Source organism: Mesoplodon bidens, assembly GCF_964165515.1.
Source record: "Mesoplodon bidens genome assembly, contig: HAP1_SCAFFOLD_1059, whole genome shotgun sequence".
Lineage (NCBI taxonomy): Eukaryota > Metazoa > Chordata > Mammalia > Artiodactyla > Ziphiidae > Mesoplodon > Mesoplodon bidens.
In genome coordinates this window covers 5339-29884 of record NW_027671164.1, presented here as the reverse complement: position 1 = coordinate 29884, position 24546 = coordinate 5339, and the positions used below count along the sequence as shown (strand labels likewise).

The 24546-nt window shown below is 44.4% G+C and overlaps 1 long non-coding RNA gene across 1 annotated transcript in view; it reads left to right on the top strand.

Moving 5' to 3' along the window:
* Nucleotides 1–13511, top strand: part of LOC308611731 — a 34938-nt gene extending 21427 nt beyond the window's left edge. Inside the window, exon 3 of the long non-coding RNA XR_014015021.1 lies at nt 12846–13511. This is a non-coding gene — a long non-coding RNA (uncharacterized lncRNA). The remainder of the gene's footprint in view (nt 1–12845) is intronic.
* Nucleotides 13512–24546: the final 11035 nt, after the last annotated feature.

Genomic DNA, 24546 nt, shown 5'->3' with positions numbered 1-24546 from the left:
CGCGGGCTTTGTTCTCTAGTTGTGGCGAGTGGGCGCTACTCTTCATGGCGGTGCGTGGGCTTCTCATTGCGGTGGCTTCTCTTATTGCGGAGCATGGCTTCTAGGCATGCGGGCTTCAGTAGTTGCGGGTCCCGGGCTCAGTAGTTGTGGTGCGCAGGCTCAGTAGTTGTGGTGCACGAGCTTAGTTGCTCCGCAGCACGTGGGATCTTCCCGGACCAGGGTTCCAACCCGTGTGCCCACCATTGGCAGGCGGATTCTCAACCAGTGTGCCACCAGGGAAGTGCGAGAGCCTGGTTTTAAATGCATTGTCAGAGCACGTGGCTCAGTGACTCGGGAAAGGGGGACGGCCCTCAAGTGCCCAGGACTTGGGTAGCTGCAGAGGTTGGCGAGGCTCTCAGAGCAGCGTGAGGTGGACTGGATGAGGCTCCTGAGGTGCTGGTAAGGACCTCCCTCCTTAGGATGTGGGTCTCCCGTCAGGAAGAGCGGGACGTGAAGGCAGGCAGACCCTGAGTTTGACTGAAGAGCCTCCCCTCTGTGCTGGTTTTGGTTTCTTCCTGTGGAGAAACTGAAACCTTGTAATTGGGACAGTGAGTCATCTGATCAAAAGATGTCATGTGTAGAGACTGTGGACGGCATGAAACGCGGGGTGGGGTGCGGTGGGTCAAGTCAGGGGGACTCTGGGCTCCAGCGCGATGCCCGACAGGAAGGGGCGAGGCCGCGGCGTGTTCCCGCTCATCCTAGGCCCCGGTAAGCAGTATGGACGTTCCCTTGGGGTTTTTCTGAATCGTGAATGAGGTTGAGAGTATTTTCACGTGCTTAGAAGCCGTTTCTTCTTTTTAATTGGTAGACAGTCTTTAGAGCAGTTTTAGGGTTATAGGAGAATCAGAATCAAGCAGACAGCACTTTCCTATACCCGTTCCTCTGGGTTCCCTCCCTTGGTAACGTCTCTGGCTTGTGTGGTGCGTCCTCTCAGTGATGGATCGGCATTGACACCTAATTCTCCCCTGGAGTCTGTAGTTTATATTAAGGCTCACTCTCTGTGTCCTACTGTTCAGGTTTGGACAGGTGTGATGACCTGCAGCCACCACTGCAGTGCCACCCAGAACCATTTCACTGCCCGAAACATCCCTGGGGGCCACCTTCCCTACCAGTGCCCTACCAGAACATCCTACCAGTGCCCCCAAGCCCCTGACAGCTGCTGGTCTTGTTACTGTCTGTGTTTTTTTGCCCTTTTGAGAATGTCACGTAGTTGGAGTCCTTCATTCTGTGGTCTTTTCAGACTGGTGTCTTTCTGTTTTTATATGAAGGGCCTGTTCATGTCCACTGCCTGTCTTCCTGCCCCAATACTGTCTTGTTTTGTTTTGTTTTGTTCTGTTTTGTTTTCCTTGTCTTACTGCCTTTCAGAGTCGTCTTAAATGTTTCTAAATTTTTCCAGTTGGGGTCCTGTTAGTAAACATTGTTTTCCAAGGTTTATTGTCATTTTCCTGTATTTTCCCGCATTGCTATATAATTCATTACTTTTTTTTACTTTGAGAGGTTGAATACCATGCATTTCAAAAGTTTCTCAAAATCAGCACATTTGTGTGGATAAGATTCCTAGTTGAAGAGCACCCTCCTTGGTCAGTACTGGGGTGCAGCTTCTTTGCGGGGGGAGGAATGCATTGGTCTCCTGGTTCCCTTTCTGTTGGGTCTCAGTTCCCCTTGCTGGTTCTGGGCACTGCATCAGCCACTCTCCTGGGATAGGCCAGGCAGGTGGGGTCCTCACTTCCTGGCTCCAGAAGTTGTGTGTGTCTGAGAACACCTTTGTTTTTCCCTGAGGAGCAAGAGGACTCTTTTAGTTGGGGAGCGGCGTCCTAGGACTGCGGCCCTTGGGCCCCCACTGTTCTGTGTCATTTGGGCCCCAGCCATGCGTGGGAGATCTCTGACACAGGGACGCAGCTGTTAAAGTCCTCTTGGGGTTGTGTCATTTACAATCCTCTGAGGAATACTCCTTTTCTTTAATGAAATTCCAGTGCTTAAGCTTTCTAGTCACTCATGAAAGGAATCTCAGAAAGGAAAGGAGACCGGTCCTCTCTGCCCCCAAGCAGGGGAGTGAGCCGACACTGTTAACCTAACAGTGAGAAAGTGGCTTGTGGGAAATGTGTAACCAGTTCTGAGTTCTGTGATTACAAAGCTGTCTGTGGAATCTTACTGTACCAAGGGGTCTTTTAAGACACATACATCATGGGTTGTTCCCTTGTGTTTTGAAACTAACCTAAAACCCCTAAATATTTGCAGTTCTGATTGCTTTCTTAATTTGTTATCCAGGTTTCCCGAAATCCATTTTCTTAAAGTTGAAAGTGCGAGAAGAGTGCAATTTTCTCATCTTCCCTTTACATAAAAGTGAATGTGGTCAAGCCGCTTAACCCATCACCAAATAGAAAATCATCTGGAACGTTCACATTAATGCTCTTTTCAAGCAGGAACAGTGCGTATATTTTTATGCCCATTACCAGTGAAAACTATAATGTTTTCTTATTGTGCTGTTTTTTTCGCATCAGGCAAAATGACAAGCAATTAGAAAAGCCCCACAAATCACACATTTTGTGAAATTACAAATGCAAAACCGGAAAGTAGAATAAGGTGCGCGTGATTCTACTTAGGCATTAAAATTAGAGTAGTTCATGGTCTGATCCCTCACTCTCTTGCATTTGGTAGTAACTTCCAGTGTGTGAACGAGTGGGCCCCCAGTCTTCATCCGGGCAGCCACAGATGTGACCAGCGACACCTGAATGGAATATGCGCAGAGCTTCTGGAAGACTTGCTGTCGATTTCTGAGCCAGGCTTCTCGAGGCTGAGCCGAGGCAGTTCTGCACAGACGCTTGTCTGCCTTGGGCGGCAACCAACTCTTTCCCCCGGCCCCCCTCATCCCCCCACCTCGTGTGTCCTATCAGCAGCTGGGCACCCTCAGCCTAACCAGGCCAGCAAAGCCTGGGTCCCAGACATCTCTGCATCTGGAGCTGGGGGTCAGGTGACCTGGCATCTCAGGGGACCTTGCTAACAGGACCCATCCTGCCTCTTCGATTGTTCCACATAAAGAACTTTGATTTGCAGTCAATGTCAGGAGTTTGTTGCCATCTGAAACGGCCTCTGAGCTTGGCATGGTCTTTTCCTTAACCTCCTCCACACCATTCCTTAGTTACACTGTGGCACGTGGGGTCTCAGTGTCCTGACCAGGGATTGAACCCAGGTACCCTGCATTGTAAGGCAGATTCTTTAACCCTGGACCACCAGGGAAGTCCCTACCCTTATGTTTTAACAGTTTTGGAGGTCTTCACAGAGATCTTGGATGGATTCACCTAACATCACCAGGTAAACTTCGTTTCAAAAGTAGTGCACCTCATTCCTCAAAACTTTTAAAGTAGAACTATTATAAGATCCAGAAATTCCACTTCTGTGTATTTTTTCGGAAGAAAACAAAAACACTAGTTCAAAAAGACACATGCACCCCTATGTTCATTGAGCATTATTTATAATAGCCAGTGTATAGCAGCAACCTAAGTGTCCATCCATAGATGAATGGATAAAGAAGATGTGTCATATATACATATATATTTATATGTCTACATATATATATATATATATACACATATATATATATATATGTATATATATATATAACTGTACACACACACACATAATGGACTATTAGCCAGAAAAAAAGAAAAGAAGAAGAAGAATGAGGGGCTTCCCTGTGGATGCAGTGGTTAAGAATCCGCCTGCCAGTGCAGGGGAAATTGGTTCAAGCCCTGGTCCGGGAAGAACCCACATGCCACGGAGCAGCTAAGCCCGTGTGCCACAACTATTGAGCCATGCTCTAGAGCCTGTGAGCCACAACTACTGAACCCACGTACCACAGCTACTGAAGCCCGCTCACCTAGAGCCCATGCTCTGCAACAAGCTAAGCCACCGCAATTAGAAGCCCATGCACCTCAAGGAAGAGAAATCCCTGCTCACCGTAACTAGAAAAGAGGCTGCATGCAGCAACAAAAACCCAATGCAGCCAAAAGTAAAATAAATAAATTTTTAAAAATTAAAAAAAATGAAATCTTGCCATTTTGTGGCAACGTGGATGGAGCTAGAGTGTATTATGCTAAGTGCAATATGTCAGACAGAGAAAGACAAATACCATATGATCTCATTTGTATGTGGACTCTAAAAAACAAAACAAATGAACTAATGTCACTAAACAGAAACAGACTCATAGATACAGAGAACAAACAGGTGGTTGCCAGAAGAGGGTAGGTGGATGAGTGAAATAGGTGAGGGAGATTAAAAGGAACAGATAAGCAGTTAGAAAATAAATGAGTCATGGGAATGAACTATACAGCATGGGCAATACAGTCAATAGCATTATAACTTTGTACGGTGACGGATGGTAACTAGACCATAACTAGAGTTAATCTTGGTGATCATTTTTTAATGTACAGAAATATTGATATTATGCACCTGGAACTAACGTAGTATTGTAGGTCAGTTACACTTGAATTAAACTTTTTAAATTCAAACGAAAACAATAGTGTGCCTCGTTAACTAGAGATGCTTAGTCATACAGCAGTTCTCTAGAACGTATTCATCCTGTGTAACTGTAACTTTATACCCGTTGAACAACTCCCCATTCTCTCCTCCCCCACCCCTGACAATTTATGGGTGACTCTTTTAGATACCTCACCTCATGTAAGTGGAAACACACAGTTTTGTCCTTCTGTGACTGACTTATTTCACCTATCATAATGTGTTCTGTTTATATCCCCGTTGTCACAACTGGTAGGATTTCCTTCTAATAGGAAAGTCTGAATAATATCCTATGTATATACCCCATTTTCTTTATCCATTTCTCTGTGGATGAAAATTTGCATTTTTTTCCTACCTTGGCTCTGGTGAATAATGCTGTAATGACTATAGAGGTGCATGTATCTCTTCTAGATATTGATTTCCTTTTCTTTGAATATACAGGCTATATTATATTGTATTATATTGTATTACATTATATTCTATTACAGTTATTGTGCTTCCCGGATCTTGTGTTTTTCACAAATTGAAGGTTTGCGGCAACTCTTTGTTGAGCAAGTCTGTTGGCACTGTATTTCCAACAGTAGTTGCTCACTTCTTGTCTTTGGGTCATATTTTAGTAATTCTCACACTATTTCAAACCCTCCATCAGCAAAAAGGTTACTGCTCGCCGAAGGCTCAGATGATGGTTAGCATTTTTTAGCAGTAAAGTATTTTTAATTTTCTTTTTGTTTCGGCTGTGCTGCACACCACATCACGTGGGATCTCAGTTCCCCGACCAGGGATCAAACCTGCGCCCCCTGTAGGAAGGCGGATTCTTAACCACTGGACCACCAGGGAAGTCCCTAAAGTATTTTTTTAACATCTTTATTGGAGTATAATTGCTTTACAGCGTTGTGTTACTTTCTGCTGTATAACAAAGTGAATCAGTTGTATGTATACCTGTATCCCCATATCCCCTCCATCTTGCGTCTCCCTCCCACCCTCCCTTTCCCACCCCTCTAGGTGGACACAAAGCACTGAGCTGATCTCCCTGTGCTATGCGGCTGCTTCCCACTAGCTATCGGTTTTACATTTGGTAGTGTACACGTGTCCATGCCACTGTCTCGCTTCGTCCCAGCTTACCCTTCCCCCTCCCCGTGTCCTCAAGTGAATTCTCTATGTCTGCGTCTTTATTCCTGTCCTGCCACTAGGTTCATCAGAACCACTTTTTTTTTCCTTTGGTTTCCATCTCGCTTCGTCCCAGCTTACCCTTCCCCCTCCCTGTGTCCTCAAGTGCATTCTCTACGTCTGCATCTTTATTCCTGTCCTGCCACTAGGTTCATCAGAACCACTTTTTTTCCTTTGGATTCCATAAATATGTGTTAGCATACGGTATTTGTTTATCTCTTTCTGAGTTACTTCACTCTGTTTCACAGACTCTAGGTCCATCCACCTCACTACAAATAGTTCAATTTCGTTTGTTTTTATGGCTCAGTCAAATTCCATGGTATATATGTGCCCCATCTTCCTTATCCATTCATCTGTCAGTGGACGCTTAAGTTGCTTCCATGTCCTGGCTATTGTAAATAGTGCTGCAGTGAACATTGTGGTACGTGTCTCTTTTTGAATTATGGACTTCTCAGCGTATATGCCCAGGAGTGGCATTGCTGGATCATATGGTAGTTCTATTGTTAGTTGGTTTTTTTTTGTATAAATTTATGTATTTTTATCTATTCATTATTTTTGGCTGTGTTGGGTCTTTGTTGCTGTACGCGGGCTTTCTCTAATTGCAGCGAGCAGGTGCTTCAGTGTTGTGGTGCGCGGGCTTCTCATTGCGGTGGCTTCTCTTGTTGTGGAGCGCGGGCTCTAGGCATGCGGGCTTCAGTAGTTGTGGCATGCGGGCTCAGTGGGTGTGTCTCGCGGGCTCTAGAGTGCAGACTCAGTAGTTGTGGCACACGGGCTTAGTTGCCCTGCGGCATGTGGGATCTTCCCGGACCAGGACTTGAACCCATGTCCCATGCATTGGGAGGAGGATTGTTAAACACTGTACCACCAGGGAAGCCCTATTTTCAGTTTTTTAAGGAACCTCCATACTGTTCTCCGTAGTGGCTGTATCAATGTACATTCCCACCAACAGTGCAGGGGGAGGGTTCCCTTTTCTCCACACCCTCTCCAGCATTTATTGTTTGTAGATTTTTTGGTGATGGCCATGCTGAGTGGTGTGAGCTGATACCTCACCGTAGTTGTGATTTGCCTTTCTCTAATGGTTAGTGTCATTGAGCATCCTTTCATGTGTTTGTTGGCAATCTTATATCTTCTTTGGAGAAATGTCCATTTAGGTCTTGTGTCCACTTTTGGATTGAGTTGTTTGTTTTTTTGATATTGAGCTGCGTGAGCCGCTTGTATATTTTGGAGATTAATCCTTTGTCAGTTGCTTCATTTACAACTATTTTCTCCCACTCTGAGAGTTGTTTTTTTGTCTTATTTATGGTTTCCTTTCCTGTGGAAAAGCTTTTAAGTTTGAATAGGTCCCATTTGTTTATTTTTGTTTTTATTTCCATTTCTCTAGGAGGTGGGTCAAAAAGGATCTTGCTGTGATTTATGTCATAGAGTGTTCTGCCTGTGTTTTCCTCTATGAGTTAGACAGTGTCTGGCCTTACCTTTAGGTCTTCAATCCATTTTGAGTTTATTTTTGTGTTATGGTGTTAGTAGTGTTCTCATTTCATTCTTTTACAGGTAGCTGTCCAGTTTTCCCAGCGCCACTTATTGAAGAGGCTGTCTTTTCTCCATTGTATATTCTTGCCTCCTTCATCAAAGCTAAGGTGACCATATGTGCGTGGGCTTATCTCTGGGCTTTCTATCCTGTTCCATTGATCTATATTTCTCTTCCCCAAAGTATATTTCAATAAAGGTATGTACATTGTTTGTTTAGACACAAGGCTGTCACACACTTAACAGACTACAGTATAGTGTAAACAGAAGCTTTTCATGCACGGGTACACCAGAAATTTCATGTGACTCGCTTTATGGCGGTATTGGCTTCATTGCAGTGTTCTGGAACTGAAGCTGCAGTGTCTCTGAGCTGGGCCTGTACACCCAGAAGTGGGATTGCTGGATCATATGGAAATTTTATTTAAAAGATTTTGAGAAAACTCCATACTGTTTTCCACAGTGCCTGCACAATGTTACATTCCTGCGTACAATATGCAAGGGTTACGATTTCTCTACCACCTTGACAACTCTTATCTTTAAAAAAAAATAAAAAATTGTAGGCATTCTAAGAGATGTGAGGTAGTATCTCATGATGATTTTGATTTGCATTTCCCAGATGATTAGTGACGTTGAGCACCTTTTCATGTACCTGGTGCTGTGTTACGTCTTTCTAACACACATACACACACACAGAGGGATAGAAGGAATCTTTTGGAAGTGATGAGTATATTATCGTGATGGTGGTGATGGTATCACAGGTGTGTGCATATGTCCAAACTCATCAAGTTATATACATTAAACATGGGCTAGATTTTGTATATCAGTTCTACGTAAATAAAGCCGTAAAAGCCCAGCAACAAGTGGTGTATTTCATGAGCCAGTGAAGCCCAGGTACATCTTGTCTCCTCTCCCAGGGGTGAACCCAAGCAGCCTTTGAACTTGGCTCACTTTCTGTTTCTTTAGTTTCCCCTTCTATTACTTTTGTGTTTCTCCTTTGTTCTCAGATTCCAGCTAAGTGGTTCCCCATTGGTGGCAGCAGTGGTTCTGAGTTTGGCTCTGTCGTTTGAAGACTTGATGGTCTCTAAAGGGATTAAGTTTCTACAGAACTGATCTCAGTTAGGTGAGAGGTAACAGAGGATCTAGTTTGTTAGTCTTTTCTTAGTCTTTTCTGTTTGTCTATTTGTCTACTTTGACAAGCTCAAATCAATTAAGAATCTCTTGCCCAATGGGATGAGAATGGCTCTTTAGTATCTAGACTGGTGAGTGTTTATTCCTGACCCAAGTCTAAGACTTAAAGCTGCAGGTAAAAGTTCCATTTCTCTGTATGTCTGTGTGTCTATAATTCAAAAAGGTCTTTACCTCTGACAGTGCGAATATGTAATGTTTTCCTACTTCTGGATCTATTAAAGTAGATTGTAGAGTCTGTTAAATTAAAGGGTTTCTGTCCTGATTGGCTTACAAAGATACAAATGTGCTTATAAAAATTATATATCCCTAAAATTCTCAGAGAGAAAGGAATTAGAACTTCTAATACTTTAAATGTGCTAGAAAAATATTCTTATTGAAATCAAGTCCGGGAATTCCCCAGCGGTCCAGTGGTTAGGACTCGGTGCTTTCACTGCCAGGGTCCAGGTTCAGTCCCTGGTCAGGAACCTAAGATCCAGCAAGCCCCTCGGTGCAGCCAAAAAAAAAAATCAACTCAGAAATTTAAAGACTTCAAGTTTACATAATTTAGGTAAATCTTTGACACATGAAGCTAGTTTAATATTTTTGGTTTAATAAAAAGTTATTCGTATCTTATTTATCAGTATTAGGCATACATTTAAAACAATTCTACTTGGGTGTGTTCTTCCTAAATTTATATAGGTGTGCCCATCAACTAAGCTCATATTACTTCTACTTAATGTTTAAGGTTATGAAAAATGTAAGTTTGTGTTTAACCACATTTAGTTTTTATTCTGACAAACTTTCTTTCAACAGTAACTATGTTTTCTACTGTGTTAGCTTGTCGATAAATTCCCAGATCTTCAGTTTACGTAAACCCTTGAACTGGTACTAAGTTGTGCTACTTACTGGATAATCATTGGATACCGAGGTCATTTGTAAGCAAGACAGAAACCTGAGGCATTGATTACTAAGCATAATCTCAAGTTATATGCTCTTGCTGCATATGTTTACTTGTTACCTAGAGGCTCTGTCTGTGGGTGTGTTAATGAATGTGTTTGTCTCTGCCACTTGAATAAGTTGTGTAAGGGATGTTTGTGGCTGTGTAAAGTTGTGTTATGTGTGTTCATGAGCTCTGCTAGCCTGAAATGCTGATGTGTGATGGGCAGTTGTCAATCATTCACTCCTAGTTTTCTTTGTGAAATGGAAGTAACTTTGGTTCAAAGTTAGTATTAATATACTATGAATGAGACTTGACCCATAGTGATGTTATCGGCTGGAACAGAACTCAGGTTCAGCTGCTCATCGCTCAGAAGTCAGTGTTCCAGAGACAAGGGTTGGTGGAAGAAGAAAGATGCTTTATTCAGGAAGCTGGCAACCTGGGAAGATGGTGGGCTAGTGTCCCCAATACCATCTCCCAGTTGCCAATGAGAGGGAAAAGGGGTTGATAGGGAAAAGACGGGAAGTCTCTGGGCTGTGCCGGTGGGGGCTCCATGCAGAGTAGCACAGTCAGCTCTGACCATCCTCTTGAAATTGGTCATGCAGCGGTGTGGTCAGTGTCATGTTGATTGTTTCAGGCACAGTTAATCTTCAATTCCAGTGTTGGTTTGTTCCCATTTCCTTGAGGCCAGTTCCTGGAATTGTGTAAGCCATTGGTTCAGGTCTGCTCAAGATGGAGCAGCTTGTGTCATAGCTCCAGTCTGGTCATCATACAGTTAGCTTTCTCCTCTTGTAGTGGTTTTAGTATCTGCAAAACAAGTTAGGAGTGTGTGTCTGACACTGTTACTTACGTCCTTCGGGAGGAACTAAAGATTCTGTGACTGCTGTTGTCCTAATCAGTAACTGCTTGAACCTGTTCTTTGGTGACTCAGGGGAGGCCTGGGAGACTGCAGCTATTTTACAAACAAGAGGCAGGGGACATGGAAGGGCCCTGCATGGTCCTCCTTGGTTCCAGCAACCGAGAGGTACAACTTTGTATGCAAGATAATGCGATGTAGTTTTGTTTATTAACAGGAACAAAAATAGTTTGGTCCTAAAGTAAAATGACTGATTGTTCCAGCACCAGAAAGAGGATAGTGAAGGACACAACCTGAATGAGTATAGAAAGTTGTAGGAGACGGGTAGAAAGGGAATTTTATTTGTCTGAGCCGAAGGCAGCTCAGTTTTGATGTTTATTCCAGAGATTTTCAAAAAAGAGCTTATGGTTCTCTTAGTAGCAAATATTATATTGATGCAAAGCTGGAGTTTGGTTTTCTCTCTGTACAAATGATAAATTTTTTTCATGGAGTATTGGTCTCTTTAATAAGTGGTTGGAAAAGTTGTTCTCTAAATCTGCCTAAACAGCAGAGATTCTGTATCTCACTGGAAGAGGTTTCTGCACCTAGTTCTGAATTCATCCGGCCTTATTATTTTTTTGAAAATAAATGTACAGGGACTTCCCTGGTGGCTCCTTGGTGAAGAATCCGCCCGCCAGTGCAGGGCACACTGGTTCAAGCCCTGGTCCGGGAAGATCCCACGTGCTTTTAGAAACTAGAGCACGGAAAGACTAAGGTCATGTGAAATTTGAAACGCTAAATATTGTCATAGTGTTAAGCAGTTTGAAGATTGTTGGAAGAAATTATTTGTCATTCATTCAAGCAATAAACATTTGATGAATACTTGCAAAACATAAAAAACCTCTAGAGCCCGTGAGCCACAACTACTGGAATCGATGTGCCTAGATCCCATGCTCCGGAAGAAGAGAAGCCACCGCATGGAGACGCCGACACACCGCAATGAAGAGTCGCCCCCGCTCCACTGCAACTAGAGAAAGCCCACGTGCAACAACGAAGACCCAACGCAGACAAAAATAAATAAATATATAAATAAATGTATTGGGGGAAAAAAAGAAAGAAAATAAATGCACAACAAAATTTCTGCATTTCTGAGAAAGTTAAGCTTCCTTAAAACTGTGTTCCTTTTGGTCTGTTTTTTTTTTTTTTTTTTAAAGTCTACTGTCAGGAACTCCCTGGCACTTCAGCGGTTAGGATTCTGCGCTTCCACTGCTAGAGGCCTGTTTTCGATCCCTGATCAGGGAACTAAGATCCTGCAAGCTGCGTGGCGAGGCCGAAGAAACAGCCAAGACAAAATAATCATCTCTTGGCTGTTAAACAAAGTCAAGGACCTTTAGTTCCTCCTCAAGGGCTATTGGGTAATATTCTGAGCCACGTCCTTGGAGCTGTTTGGCAGAGACTGAAACCCCCAGCAGGTGGAAGAAGTTAACTGCATGTTGCCCACAAGCACGTAGACCCCAGACCAGTTGGAACCAGAAGGCTGATGATGTTGAGTCCCCGTTACCTCACCACTGACCAATCAGAAGAATGACCGTGAGCTGATCACGCACCCTGTAACCCTCTCTTCAACATGTAGCCCCTTTCTCTTTTCCCTGTATAGTCCTCAAGCAAAACTTCAGGAGGGGAGAGTTGGTTCTTCGGGACATGAGTCCACCTCTCTTCTGGACTGCCGGCTTCCTCAATAAAGCTATCTTTCCTTTTACCCAAAAGTTGTCTCTCAGTATTGGAGTCCTGAATGATGCAAGACCTGCCTCATCTTCTGTAGTTTTCTCTACATGAAAAATAATTGAGGACTATTTTTCAGAGTTAAGAAATGTGGTTGGATAATCACAACGCCATTAAGCAACACCTCGTTGGACAGCAAAGAGGCGAAGCCGACTGGTAATGACCACACACATCCTGACTGTGAGAAGACTTTCATCTTTATTGTAGTTCCCCAAAAGCTGCATCGCACGGTACTCTTGAACAATCTAAAATAACATACAAACATGCTGAGGCAAGTTAAAAAATTAGGACTGAATTCCCACAATTTCAATAATGAGAACTAAAAAAATACAAATTTATGCTTACAAGAATTGGGAGGAAATACCCACTATGCTATAAGTAGAATGGAAATATTATGTAATAGATAAAATCAACAATCTCTCTTGAAAATGTGAGTAAAATTGTATATATGTGTAAATATACAACAGCTACAGTTCTCATCACAAAAGTTTGTAGTAATAAGATGTTTCAAAATGAAGACTATTTCAAAACTATTTAAAATAAATATATAAATATAAAATATAAAAATACAATAATTTTATAGGTGACATTTTCAAAATAAGCCAGTGAAACTTAAGTCATGAGTCATGACCCTGTGGCTGTAATTATATATATATATATATTTTTCTAATTATATATTTTAATGTTGTTCCCTCCTATTCTGAGCCGCTACACTCCACCTTCAAATGCTTCTAGACTGGGGCAAACAAGTGTATAAAAAATGGGACCTCCAATGTTCGTCTCAGGGGAGATGGAAATGAAATGATCTGAAAATTGAGGTGGTGCCTTCCAAAAGGGTGGAATCTGAATAAACCCTGTTTTCTTATTGTCCTGCCACAGACTCCTAGAAGCACGCCCCGCTCCTAGGAGTATAACACGAAAACTGGCCTCCGCTCATTCTAGAAGATGCTGGCTTCTTCTCGATGATCTGCACAAGAGGCTTCTCCCTTCCTTCTTCACGGCTGTCGTCAGTGTCTGGATTGACCTCTTGTTGAACATCCTCATCTCTCCTGGGCTCTGTGATCTGGAAGTAAGAGAAGGAGCAAGGATGTCAGATTTCAAAGTGGCAACTGTCCAGATATAAAGGTTTTCACATTCTTAGTCAATTCTAACCAGAATTGAGACTCATTTATGATTGGAGTTTTATCTCAAGTTCTCCATTCTGAACCCCAGTCCTGAACCATTCATTGTTTTCAAGTGTGATTCTTGGACTTTGGTGACCCTGACTCCAAAAACTACTGAATACACCCAAGGTCAGGCCCAGTAATCTGCTTTATAGCCCAGACTCCAGGTGATTCTGCTCAGGGAGCTGGCATTTGGAGAATGCTGCTTTAGTCTTAACTCACCTTGGTCCTTTGGCACCACTTAAATTCTGAACTTGGAAGCACACTACAGACATCACTGACAAGTCAACATCGTGGACCAGGAGACCTGAGGCCGGATCCCTAACCCTAACCCTGCATCCTAATGTCTATGTTATTATTAAGTTTTCATTTATTTACTTATTTTCTTTCTTTTATTTTTGGCTGCATTGGGCCTCTGTTGCTGTGTGTGGGCTTTCTCTAGTTGTGGTGAGCGAGGACTACTCTCCGTTGCTTCTCCTGACAGCTTCTCTTGTTGCGGAGCACGGGCTCTAGGCGCACAGGCTGAGTAGTTGCGACTTGCGGGCTCTAGAACGCAGGCTCAGTAGTTGTGGCTCGTGGGCTCTAGAGCGCAGGCGCAGTAGTTGTGGCGCACGGGCTTAGTTGCTCCGCGGCATGTGGGGTCTTCCCAGACCAGCGCTCAAACCTGTGTGCCCTGCATTGGCAGGCGGTTTCTTAACCACTGTGCCAACAGGGAAGTCCCTGGATCCTAATGTTTAAATAATACTCAGCCCTAAACTTGGTTAGTGTTATGTGCTGAATGTTTGTGTCCCCCAAAATTCTTATGTTGAAATCTTAAAATCTTAACCCCTAGGGTGCTGGTCTTAGGAGGTGGGGTCTTTGGGAGGTTATTAGGTCATGGGGTAGAGCCCTCATGAATGAGATTATTGCCCTTGTAAAAGAGACCATGCTGTGTTGTTTCTAAGCGACGCGGTCTGTAGTAGGGCAGGTTGAATGGACTAAGACAGCTAGCTTGCAAGATTTAAACCAAATGTTTGCTCAATCCTCTGCTCACATCTAGAACTCTAATGTGTCAATTGTAATAAGCCATGCTGAAGATGGCATTCCTTAACCTTCAGTCATTGTGATAAACCCCCTTGACCATAAACGTGAGGGGGAAAAGGTGAATTGTACTAGAGGAATCATTGGTCCAGAAGTGGTGAGTCAGGGGGAATAAAGAGTCACAGGTGATCTGGCCATAGGCAATTTGAAAGTAAATTTGGATGAATATAAAGCTAGTCATAATTCATCTTTTCTTATTGAACGTGTGGGCTGTTCTATCTAATATCCTGTTTGTGGACATTTACTTTGTTGTAGATAAATGCTAGAACCCATAACCCTGAGGGATGTAAGGCCAAAAATGAATGAAAAAGAGAAACTGGAAACACAGTATATGGAAAAGAATCACCATCTCGTCAAAGCTGTTATTTGGACCCAATTGCTTTGGGTGAAATAACTTCAGTGAGACCCATGCGTCTGGGACAAACTGGTTTCCCCGAGGTCTGGTGCCCACGGGCCTCGCGGTGCTGGTGTCTGTGTGTGGCTGTCAGTCCGTGGCTGGCGCAGAGTCGGCACGTGGCTGTGTGCCTGGCTGGCCCCCTTCACAGCGTGAGAGGTGATGTGGGTCCAGCAGTGGGATTCCTCCGATTTCCTCAGTAGACAACACGTCATTCCACCTGCACCTTTGCGCACGCAGACCTACCTTTGCGCAGGCCGATGACCTCAGGCCTGCGTGGTCCTGGGGCCTCTGGGGCAAGAGGGCGCGATCTCTTCCCCACACCCAGAGCTCTGGATCAAAAGCCTGGATCTGGAAAGACAAACAGCCCCTGGCAATGAGGATGCCGCTGCCTCCCATTGCCCCGCCTCCGGTTCTTTCTCGTCTGTCCCCAAGTCCCAAACCGAGTCCCCCATGATCCCCACCTCCTCTCCGTCCCTCCCCCTCCCCGAGACCGCCACAGCCCACCCACCTGCTCGCACTCTTCCCGAGTGACCCATGTCTTCCAGCCCATGGAACGGATGAACTGGGAACGCAGTTTGTGGAACAAGGCATGCTGGGAGCTGTTCTTTCCATAGAGGAACGAAACGATGGCCTGCTTGGGGGCCTGGTTGTTCTCTTCCATGTCGCTGGCCACATAGCTGGGGAAAGACATCAGGTCGCTGTCATCAGGACAGGAAGGGCCTCCACTTGAGATCAGCTTCCCAGAAAAGAGGCAGGCTGAGCATCCTCACACGACCCACCCAGCCCTGCCCAGCGTCACCGGGAGCTGCACAGTCATCAAGGAGCCACTGCCAGGCAGGACCTTCAGAAGGGTGCCTCTCACACCTTGATGATGAGGACACGATCCAAACCCCCCGTTCCCTTCAACTTGTTTTATGTGCACACACCTCTCTTCCTATGTTGTAGGTACATGTACAGTTCCTGAGGGCAGGAGCTGATCTGATCTGTTTCTGCATTCATCCCTCTCCTAGCAAATGACACATTTAGGGCTTGGTTCATATTGATGCATGAATTCAACAGCCTTTTGTGAATCTCTGTTCCCACCACCTCATATTCCCCAGCATGTAGGGTGTACTTTATAAGGTTTGTTAGATGAATGAATGAATGAATGAATGAACATTTTATCTCATGGCCAAATGCAATACTGATTACCTAGAAGTCTCACAATAACAAACATTTGCCCAATGAAAAGAATTGTGCTGAGTGTTTTGGGAATGCATTGACATTTTGACGAGACCTGCCTTCCACGTGGTGTCTAGTCTAGTGGGACCGGGGAAGGGGAAAGGGGGAGATAAGAAATGACTATAATGCAAAGCATCACATTATAATACAATTTGAACTAAAGTGCCTCTGGGATTCAGAAGTTAGGGAGATCGGGCATCGTGAAGGTTTTGGTGTTTGAACCCACTTTAAGGATAGGGTCGTTTTCTTCAGATAAATGTATGGCAAAGATACCTGGATAGAAAGCTCAATAGAAACTTAGAGGGCAGGGTATTTGGAAGGAGCAGTGAAACACAGGAGTAAAGTATCAGGACGGTGTGCTGGAGATTGCAGAGAGAGTTAAATCCCAACGCAGAACTCTGGCCTTGATTTGGCATGTCATTAGCCAATGAAATTGTGTGAAGCGGTCAGACCTGTGTTTTGGAAGGATGTTCAGGCAAATAGAGCCAACTGGCTTGGGAGACTTGGAAGAAACATCAGTGGGGAGCATTTGACACCAAATCCGCGCTATGTGATACGGGCCCCGATTGTGGCATTTGTCGTGGGAATGCAGAAACGGAAGATAATCACACTTGGTGCTGATGTCGGAAGACCTGAGACCGGAGAATTCGAACCGGAAACGTCTCAAGTCTGTTACTCGGGGGCAGGATGGTGTCAGTTCTTTCTTCCTCTCCTCTTAGGAAAGTTTCGCGTTTTGCTTTGTTTCTTTCAGTGTTTTAATTGACATTAGGGTAGTTTGTTTTGACAATGAATGCTATAAAAAACAGAACATGGTTTGAAAAAGAAACCACGGTACCGTAATCCTGTCATTTTCACACCTAGAGTCAGTACAAAGGGGTTTAAAAAAATAGATGAAAGGTCAGAGCCCCACATCTCTCCCTCTGCCCTCCCAGGGTGTTGAATATTGATGGCGGGGATGGAGCAAGGTACTCACAGAGCTATGAAGAAATGGACTATCTGGAATTGCCAGGAGAAGAGGCCGGCCCGGCTGACATACGCTATCACCATCGACAGGAGATACTGATGGAAAGAGGGGAAAAAACGTAGGAGAGAGGTCACATCCTGGAAGAGGAGAAAGAGTGGGAGGGAGAAGGGAGCAGGGGACGAGGAATGGGTGGTGCCACTTGGAGGAGAGACCCCCGTGTGGGGTGAGCCTGATTATTTGGGGAAGGGGAGAGGACAGAAGGTCAGAGTTGGCGGCGCTCCAAGGATGGGAGGCTGTGGGATTGAGGGCGTGGACTTAGGGCCGCGGGCACAGGACGGTGTTCGATGAACCGGAGCCAAGGCGAGTCCCCAGGATCTGAGAGGAGAGGGGACTTAGGCAGCAACCACCAAAGGGGCACTCCTGGGGCTCAGATCCCAGAGGGGACCTCGAGGCCCCTGGAGGGAAGTGTTGACAAGGCATGAGGTTAGGAGGGGAGTGGAAACGTGGGTGTAGAAAGCACCCAGCGCGCCCACCTAGAACAGGCGCTGGAGCAGGAATCCATCTCAGTGGGTGACTTACCTTGTCAGATACTTCCAGGTTTTTGTCCCAGGCGAGGAATTTCTTAACGACGGGATCCTCTGTGAAAAAAGGGCAGATGTTGCCAGTGGGAACAGGGCTGTCGTGGGAGCATTCCAGAGCCAAGAGGGTGAACCGCGCCCCCCTGGGGAAATGCCAAGATGTGGCCCAGGGTGAAGCTGACGGAAAGAGGGGAGGGAAGACCATTCACTGTGGGAGGAAAGGGGGTGACTCCCCTTCTGGGGGTGCCGAGTGACAGGGAGTGATGCCCCTTCATCATGCATTCACGTACCTGCAGAGGGCATCAAGATACTCTCAGCCAATGTCTCAATTGACAGTCATGTCAGGGGGTGAAGATGGCTTGTCAGCCCCTCCTCCCTCCACCCCGAACATGCCAGTAAGATTCAAAAGGCCAGTAAGAGCTAGAGTCTCGGGTACAGTTGAAACCAAGGGAACCTAATCCTGTATCATTTCTAAATCTAACCTAGTCTTGTATCATTTCTAAGTCTAACCTCATCCTGTATCTTTTATGTGCCCCCCATATCCTTTATCCGTAGACAGTCCGCCAGGGACGGAGAGCGCACCAAGTAGCAGGGAATTCTTTTCCACTGGGAAAGTGTAGTCATGGGAAGTTTTGGTTTGTTTGTTTTTCAAGTATAGGATTGGAGGTTGCTGGGCAGGGCGGTGGGTCCTTACCAAGCATCTACTTGAAGACCTCGTGGTGCTCAGGCAGCACTGAAGACACCCGCTGTCGCTTGAGCTTCATCTTGAGCTCACTGAACGACTCCACGACCCAGGTGTCGGCCTCGTGGTGCTCAGGCAGCACTGAAGACACCCGTTGTCGCTTGAGCTTCATCTTGAGCCCACTGAACGACTCCACGACCCAGGTGTCGGCCTCGTGGTGCTCAGGCAGCACTGAAGACACCCGCTGTCGCTTGAGCTTCATCTTGAGCCCACTCAGCGACTCCACGACCCAGGTGTCCTGGGCCTCAGCGGCCGTGTTGCCCTCCACCTCCGCTCTGAACGCCACTGACCTCTTCCTCTTACAGCCGGGGCGCTGAAGCGGGGGGCTGCAACCAGCCCAGGGAGCTGACGAAGGAGAAGAGACTGCAGTATGACGCTCTCGTCTTGGGAATCCAGCCACTGGTGACCACCCAACCCCACCCCGACTCCGCCTCCCCCCCCGAAGCACCTCCGTGCTTTCCAGTCTCACAGACCGCTGACCTTGCCCCAAGTCATCTTTCCATCTTTCTCTGTCCATATCTACCTATCCCTCCCCTGACTCTTTTTGTCATTTGTCCAGCTTCCCGTTCTCAAAACTCTTTCTCATGGTAGATAATTTCTCCCACCAGGAATAAAAAAAAAGAACCCTCCCCTTGTTTCCTCTCTCCTCTTCTCTCATCCTTGGATCTCATCTCCTAACCCTGTTTCTTGCTCCCCAGGTGTTCCGTGTCCCCAGCTCCTGTGCTCTCCTCCCTCAATCCCTGGCTCTCTGAATGTCTCCTTTCTTTCATAGGCACCTTATGCAGGTGCTCCTTCCCGACCTCTGTACCCTTTCCTCCTTACTGGTCAAATCTCTGAAATTCCTTCTCATGCCAGCTCCCTCACCTGATGGTCCTGGGCTTTCTTCATAGACAGTCAACTCCATGGGGTACCCTGAAGAGCTGGACTGGGAGTTCAGCTCCTCAGCCTGGGAAGTCGGTTGACAATTGTCCCTGATGTCTCCCAGACTCTTCCCTTCCTCGAAGCCTAGACTCTGCTTTGTCCCAACTCTTCTTCTGGACTTGGGCTAAACACAAGTGGTCGTCCCTTCTCCAAGCTGCGGGGCAACTGTCAGTGGAGAGAAGCTCTGGCGAGATTCTGTTGTCTACTACTGCTGCCAAGCACCAAGGAGTCTGGTCCATCCAATCGGGAAGGTCGGAAGCCTCTGATGTCATCATCAGAGTTTGAAGGAAACAAGTTTGAAGGAAAACACAAGTAACTGTCAGACCTATGCGTGCACTTGTCCCAGGGATCGGGGTAAATGGTATCTCCTGCCACTGACCCAACCTCTGCCCGTCCTCCAAAACCCCCCTCAAGGTATCCGGACCCCTCTTTTTTATTGTCATAAATGGCAAAATTTTATTCTTTTTTTTTTCTTCATCTTTATTTTTTTATTTTTTTTGCTTTATAACAAATTTAATCAGTTATACATATGTTCCCATATCCCCTCCCTTTTGCGTCTCCCTCCCACCCTCCCTATCCCACCCCTCCAGGCGGTCCCAAAGCACCAAGCTGATCTCCCTGTGCTACGCGGCTGCTTCCCACTAGCTATCTACCTTACGTTTGGTAGTGTATATATGTCCATGCCGCTCTTTCACTTTGTCACAGCTTAGCCATCCGCCTCCCCATATCTTCAAGTCCATTCTCTAGTAGGTCTGTGTCTTTATTCCTGTCTTACCCCTATGTTCTTCATGACATTTTTTTTTCTTAAATTCCATATATATGTGTCAGCATACAGTATTTGTCTTTCTCTTTCTGACTTACTTCGCTCTGTATGACAGGCTCTAGGTCCATCCACCTCATTACAAATAGCTCAATTTCGTTTCTTTTTATGGCTGAGTAATATTCCATTGTATATATGTGCCACATCTTCTTTACCCATTCATCCGATGATGGACACTTAGGTTGTTTCCATCTCCGGGCTATTGTAAATAGGGCTGCTATGAACATTTTGGTACATGTCTCTTTTTGAATTATGGTTTTCTCAGGGTATATGCCCAGTAGTGGGATTGCTAGGTCATATGGTAGTTCTATTTGTAGTTTTTTAACGAACCTCCATACCGTTCTCCATAGTGGCTGTACCAATTCACATTCCCACCAGCAGTGCAAGAGTGTTCCCTTTTTTCCACACCCTCTCCAGCATTTATTGTTTCTAGATTTCTTGATGATGGCCATTCTGACTGGTGTGAGATGATATCTCATTGTAGTTTTGATTTGCATTTCTCTACTGAGTAAAGATGTTGAGCATCCTTTCATGTGTTTGTTGGCAGTCTGTATACCTTCTGTGGAGAAATGTCTGTTTAGGTCTTCTGCCCATTTTTGGATTTTGTTTGTTTTTTTGTTATTGAGCTGCATGAGCTGCTTATAAATTTTGGAGATTAATCCTTTGTCAGTTGCTTCATTTGCAAATATTTTCTCCCATTCTGAGGGTTGTCTTTTGGTCTTGTTTATGGTTTCCTTTGCTGTGCAAAAGCTTTTAAGTTTCATTAGGTCCCATTTGTTTATTTTTGTTTTGATTTCCATTTCTCTAGGAGGAGGGTCAAAAAGGATCTTGCTGTGATTTATGTCATAGAGTGTTCTGCCTATGTTTTCCTCTAAGAGTTTGATAGTTTCTGGCCTTACATTTAGGTCTTTAATCCATTTTGAGCTTATTTTTGTGTATGGTGTTAGGGAGTGATCGAATCTCATACTTTTACATGTCCCTATCCAGTTTTCCCAGCACCACTTATTGAAGAGACTGTCCTTTCTCCACTGTACATTCCTGCCTCCTTTATCAAAGATAAGGTGACCATATGTGCGTGGGTTTATCTCAGGGCTTTCTATCCTGTTCCATTGATCTATCTTTCTGTTTTTGTGCCAGTACCATGCTGTCTTGATTACTGTAGCTTTGTAGTATAGTCTGAAGTCAGGGAGCCTGATTCCTCCAGCTCCATTTTTCGTCCTCAAGATTGCTTTGGCTATTCGGGGTCTTTTGTGTTTCCATACAAATTGTGAAATTTTTTGTTCTAGTTCTGTGAAAAATGTCAGTGGTAGTTTGATAGGGATTGCATTGAATCTGTAGATTGCTTTGGGTAGTAGAGTCATTTTCACAATGTTGATTCTTCCAATCCAAGAACATGGTACATCTCTCCATCTATTTGTATCATCTTTAATTTCTTTCATCAGAGTCTTATAATTTTCTGCATACAGGTCTTTTGTCTCCTTAGGTAGGTTTATTCCTAGATATTTTATTCTTTTTGTTGCAATGGTAAATGGGAGTGTTTCCTTGATTTCACTTTCAGATTTTTCATCATTAGTATATAGGAATGCCAGAGATTTCTTTGCATTAATTTTGTATCCTGCAACTTTACCAAATTCATTGATTAGCTCTAGTAGTTTTCTGGCAGCATCTTTGGGATTCTCTATGTATAGTATCATGTCATCTGCAAACAGTGACAGCTTTACTTCTTCTTTTCTGATTTGGATTCCTTTTATTTCCTTTTCTTCTCTGATTGCTGTGGCTAAAACTTCCAAAACTAGGTTGAATAAGAGTGGTGAGAGTGGGCAACCTTGTCTTGGTCCTGATCTTAGTGGAAATGGTTTCAGTTTTTCACCATTGAGGACGATGCTGGCTGTGGGTTTGTCATATATGGCCTTTATTATGTTGAGGAAAGTTCCCTCTGTGCCTACTTTCTGCAGGGTTTTTATCATAAATGGGTGTTGAATTTTGTCGAAAGCTTTCTCTGCATCTATTGAGATGATCATATGGTTTTTCTCCTTCAATTTGTTAATATGGTGTATCACGTTGATTGATTTGCGTATATTGAAGAATCCTTGCATTCCTGGAATAAACCTCACTTGATCATGGTGTAAGATCCTTTTAATGTGCTGTTGGATTCTGTTTGCTAGTATTTTGTTGAGGATTTTTGCATCTATGTTCATCAGTGATATTGGCCTGTAGTTTTCTTTCTTTGTGACATCCTTGTCTGGTTTTGGTATCAAGGTGATGGTGGCCTTGTAGAATGAGTTTGGGAGTGTTCCTCCCTCTGCTATATTTTGGAAGAGTTTGAGAAGGATAGGTGTTAGCTCTTCTCTAAATGCTTGATAGAATTCGCCTGTGAAGCCATCTGGTCCTGGGCTTTTGTTTGTTGGAAGATTTTTTATCACAGTTTCAATTTCAGTGCTTGTGATTGGTCTGTTCATATTTTCTATTTCTTCCTGATTCAGTCTTTGCAGGTTGTGCATTTCTAAGAATTTGTCCATTTCTTCCAGGTTGTCCATTTTATTGGCATAGAGTTGCTTGTAGTAATCTCTCCTGATCTTTTGTATTTCTGCAGTGTCAGTTGTTACTTCTCCTTTTTCATTTCTAATTCTATTGATTTGAGTCTTCTCCCTTTTTTTCTTGATGAGTCTGGCTAATGGTTTATCAATTTTGTTTATCTTCTCAAAGAACCAGCTTTTAGTTTTATTGATCTTTGCTATCGTTTCCTTCATTTCTTTTTCATTTATTTCTGATCTGATTTTTATGATTTCTTTCCTTCTGCTAACTTTGGGATGTTTTTGTTCTTCTTTCTCTAATTGCTTTAGGTGCAAGGTTAGGTTATTTATTCGAGATGTTTCCTGTTTCTTAAGGTGGGATTGTATTGCTATAAACTTCCCTCTTAGAACTGCTTTTGCTGCATCCCATAGGTTTTGGGTCGTCGTGTCTCCATTGTCATTTGTTTCTAGGTATTTTTTAATTTCCTCTTTGATTTCTTCAGTGATCACTTCGTTATTGAGTAGTGTATTCTTTAGCCTCCATGTGTTTGTATTTTTTTACAGCTCTTTTCCTGTAATTGATGTCTAGTCTCATAGCATTGTGGTCGGAAAAGATACTTGATACAATTTCAATTCAAACAAAATTTTTTTTTAGCTAAGTAGTATTCCATTGTGTGTATATATATCACATCTTCCTTACCCATTCATCTCTTAATAAACACTTAGCTTGCTTCCATATGTTGTCAATTGTAAATAATGCTCCCATGAACATTAGGGTGCATATATCTTTTCAAATTAATGTTTTTTGGTTTTATTTTTTCGATATATATCCAGGAATGAAAATGCTGTGTCATATGGTAGTTCTAATTTTTTTTACAAGTTTATTGGAGTACAATTGATTCACAATGGCGTATTAGTTTCTGCTTTATAACAAAGCGAATCATTTATACATATACACCTGTTCCCATATCCCCTCCCTCTTGTGTCTCCCTCCCTCCCACCCTGGACCCCTCTTTACCGCTTCCCAGCAGGTGCACTGTCCTCTCCCTGCTGGACTCTCCCTCTCCCTCCCATTCCTCTTCCACGGCCTGGTGGGAGAGTGGGGAGAGGGACAAGGAAACTTAGGGGAAGCAGCAACGTTTCAGCCTTATAAGAGTGAGATAATGGCTTCCGTGGTGGTGCAGTGGTTGAGAGTCCACCTGCCGATGCAGGGGACACGGGTTGGTACCCCGGTTCGGGAAGATCCCACATGCCGCGGAGTGGCTGGGCCCATGAGCCATGGCCGCTGAGCCTGCACGTCCGGAGCCTGTGCTCCGCAACAGGAGAGGCCACAACCGTGAGCGGCCCGCGTACCCCCCCCCCAAAAAAAAATAAATAAAGAGTGAGATAAGTATGTAAAAAAAGATCCCAGGTACATCGACTCAGTGGATTAAAAAGTTACGTTAAAACACGCAATTTGGCAAAGCTCTTTGGCTGAATGTTTACTGACACTGCGTTCAGAATTCTGTACTGGGGGAGTACACGTCCGCTCCCCTCAGGCACCTTTGAGTCCAAGAGCCATTTGGAGAAGCTAAAATCATAGAAAACTACAGGTGCTCACGACCCTTCAAAGGGTGTCTACAAACACACACACACACACACACACACACACACACACACACAAAAAGGGCACCTTTGGATGTCACAAAGTCCATGGATTGTCCAAAGCCTGCCCCTTGATTCCAGTTAAGAAGTTCTAGTCTACTTATCAAAATCTTGAGAATGTGGTATCACTGTTGACCCAGAGATTTCACTACCTGAATAAAAATGTCACATGTACAAAATACTAAATGGAAAAAACTCCAGTTCAACACAGATTATTTTTCTGAATAAAAATGTCACATGCACAAAAAGACTAAATGGAAAAATTTCCAATTCCAGACAGGTTATTTTTCTATGAGGGTAGGAAGTATATGGTAGCCGAGATGCAGAGAAGAAAATAGCCAACTCAGGGTCATGCAGTGTCACTGGAAGCTTCTTCTGAACCTCCCAACTCGTACTTCCACTCCTCCCCTTGGGGTCTGAGTCTTGCTTTTTTTCTTGGGTTTCCCTGGTGGCACAGTGGTCAAGAATCCGCCTGCCGATGCAGGGGACACAGGTTCGAGCCCTGGTCCGGGAAGATCGCACATACCGCGGAGCACC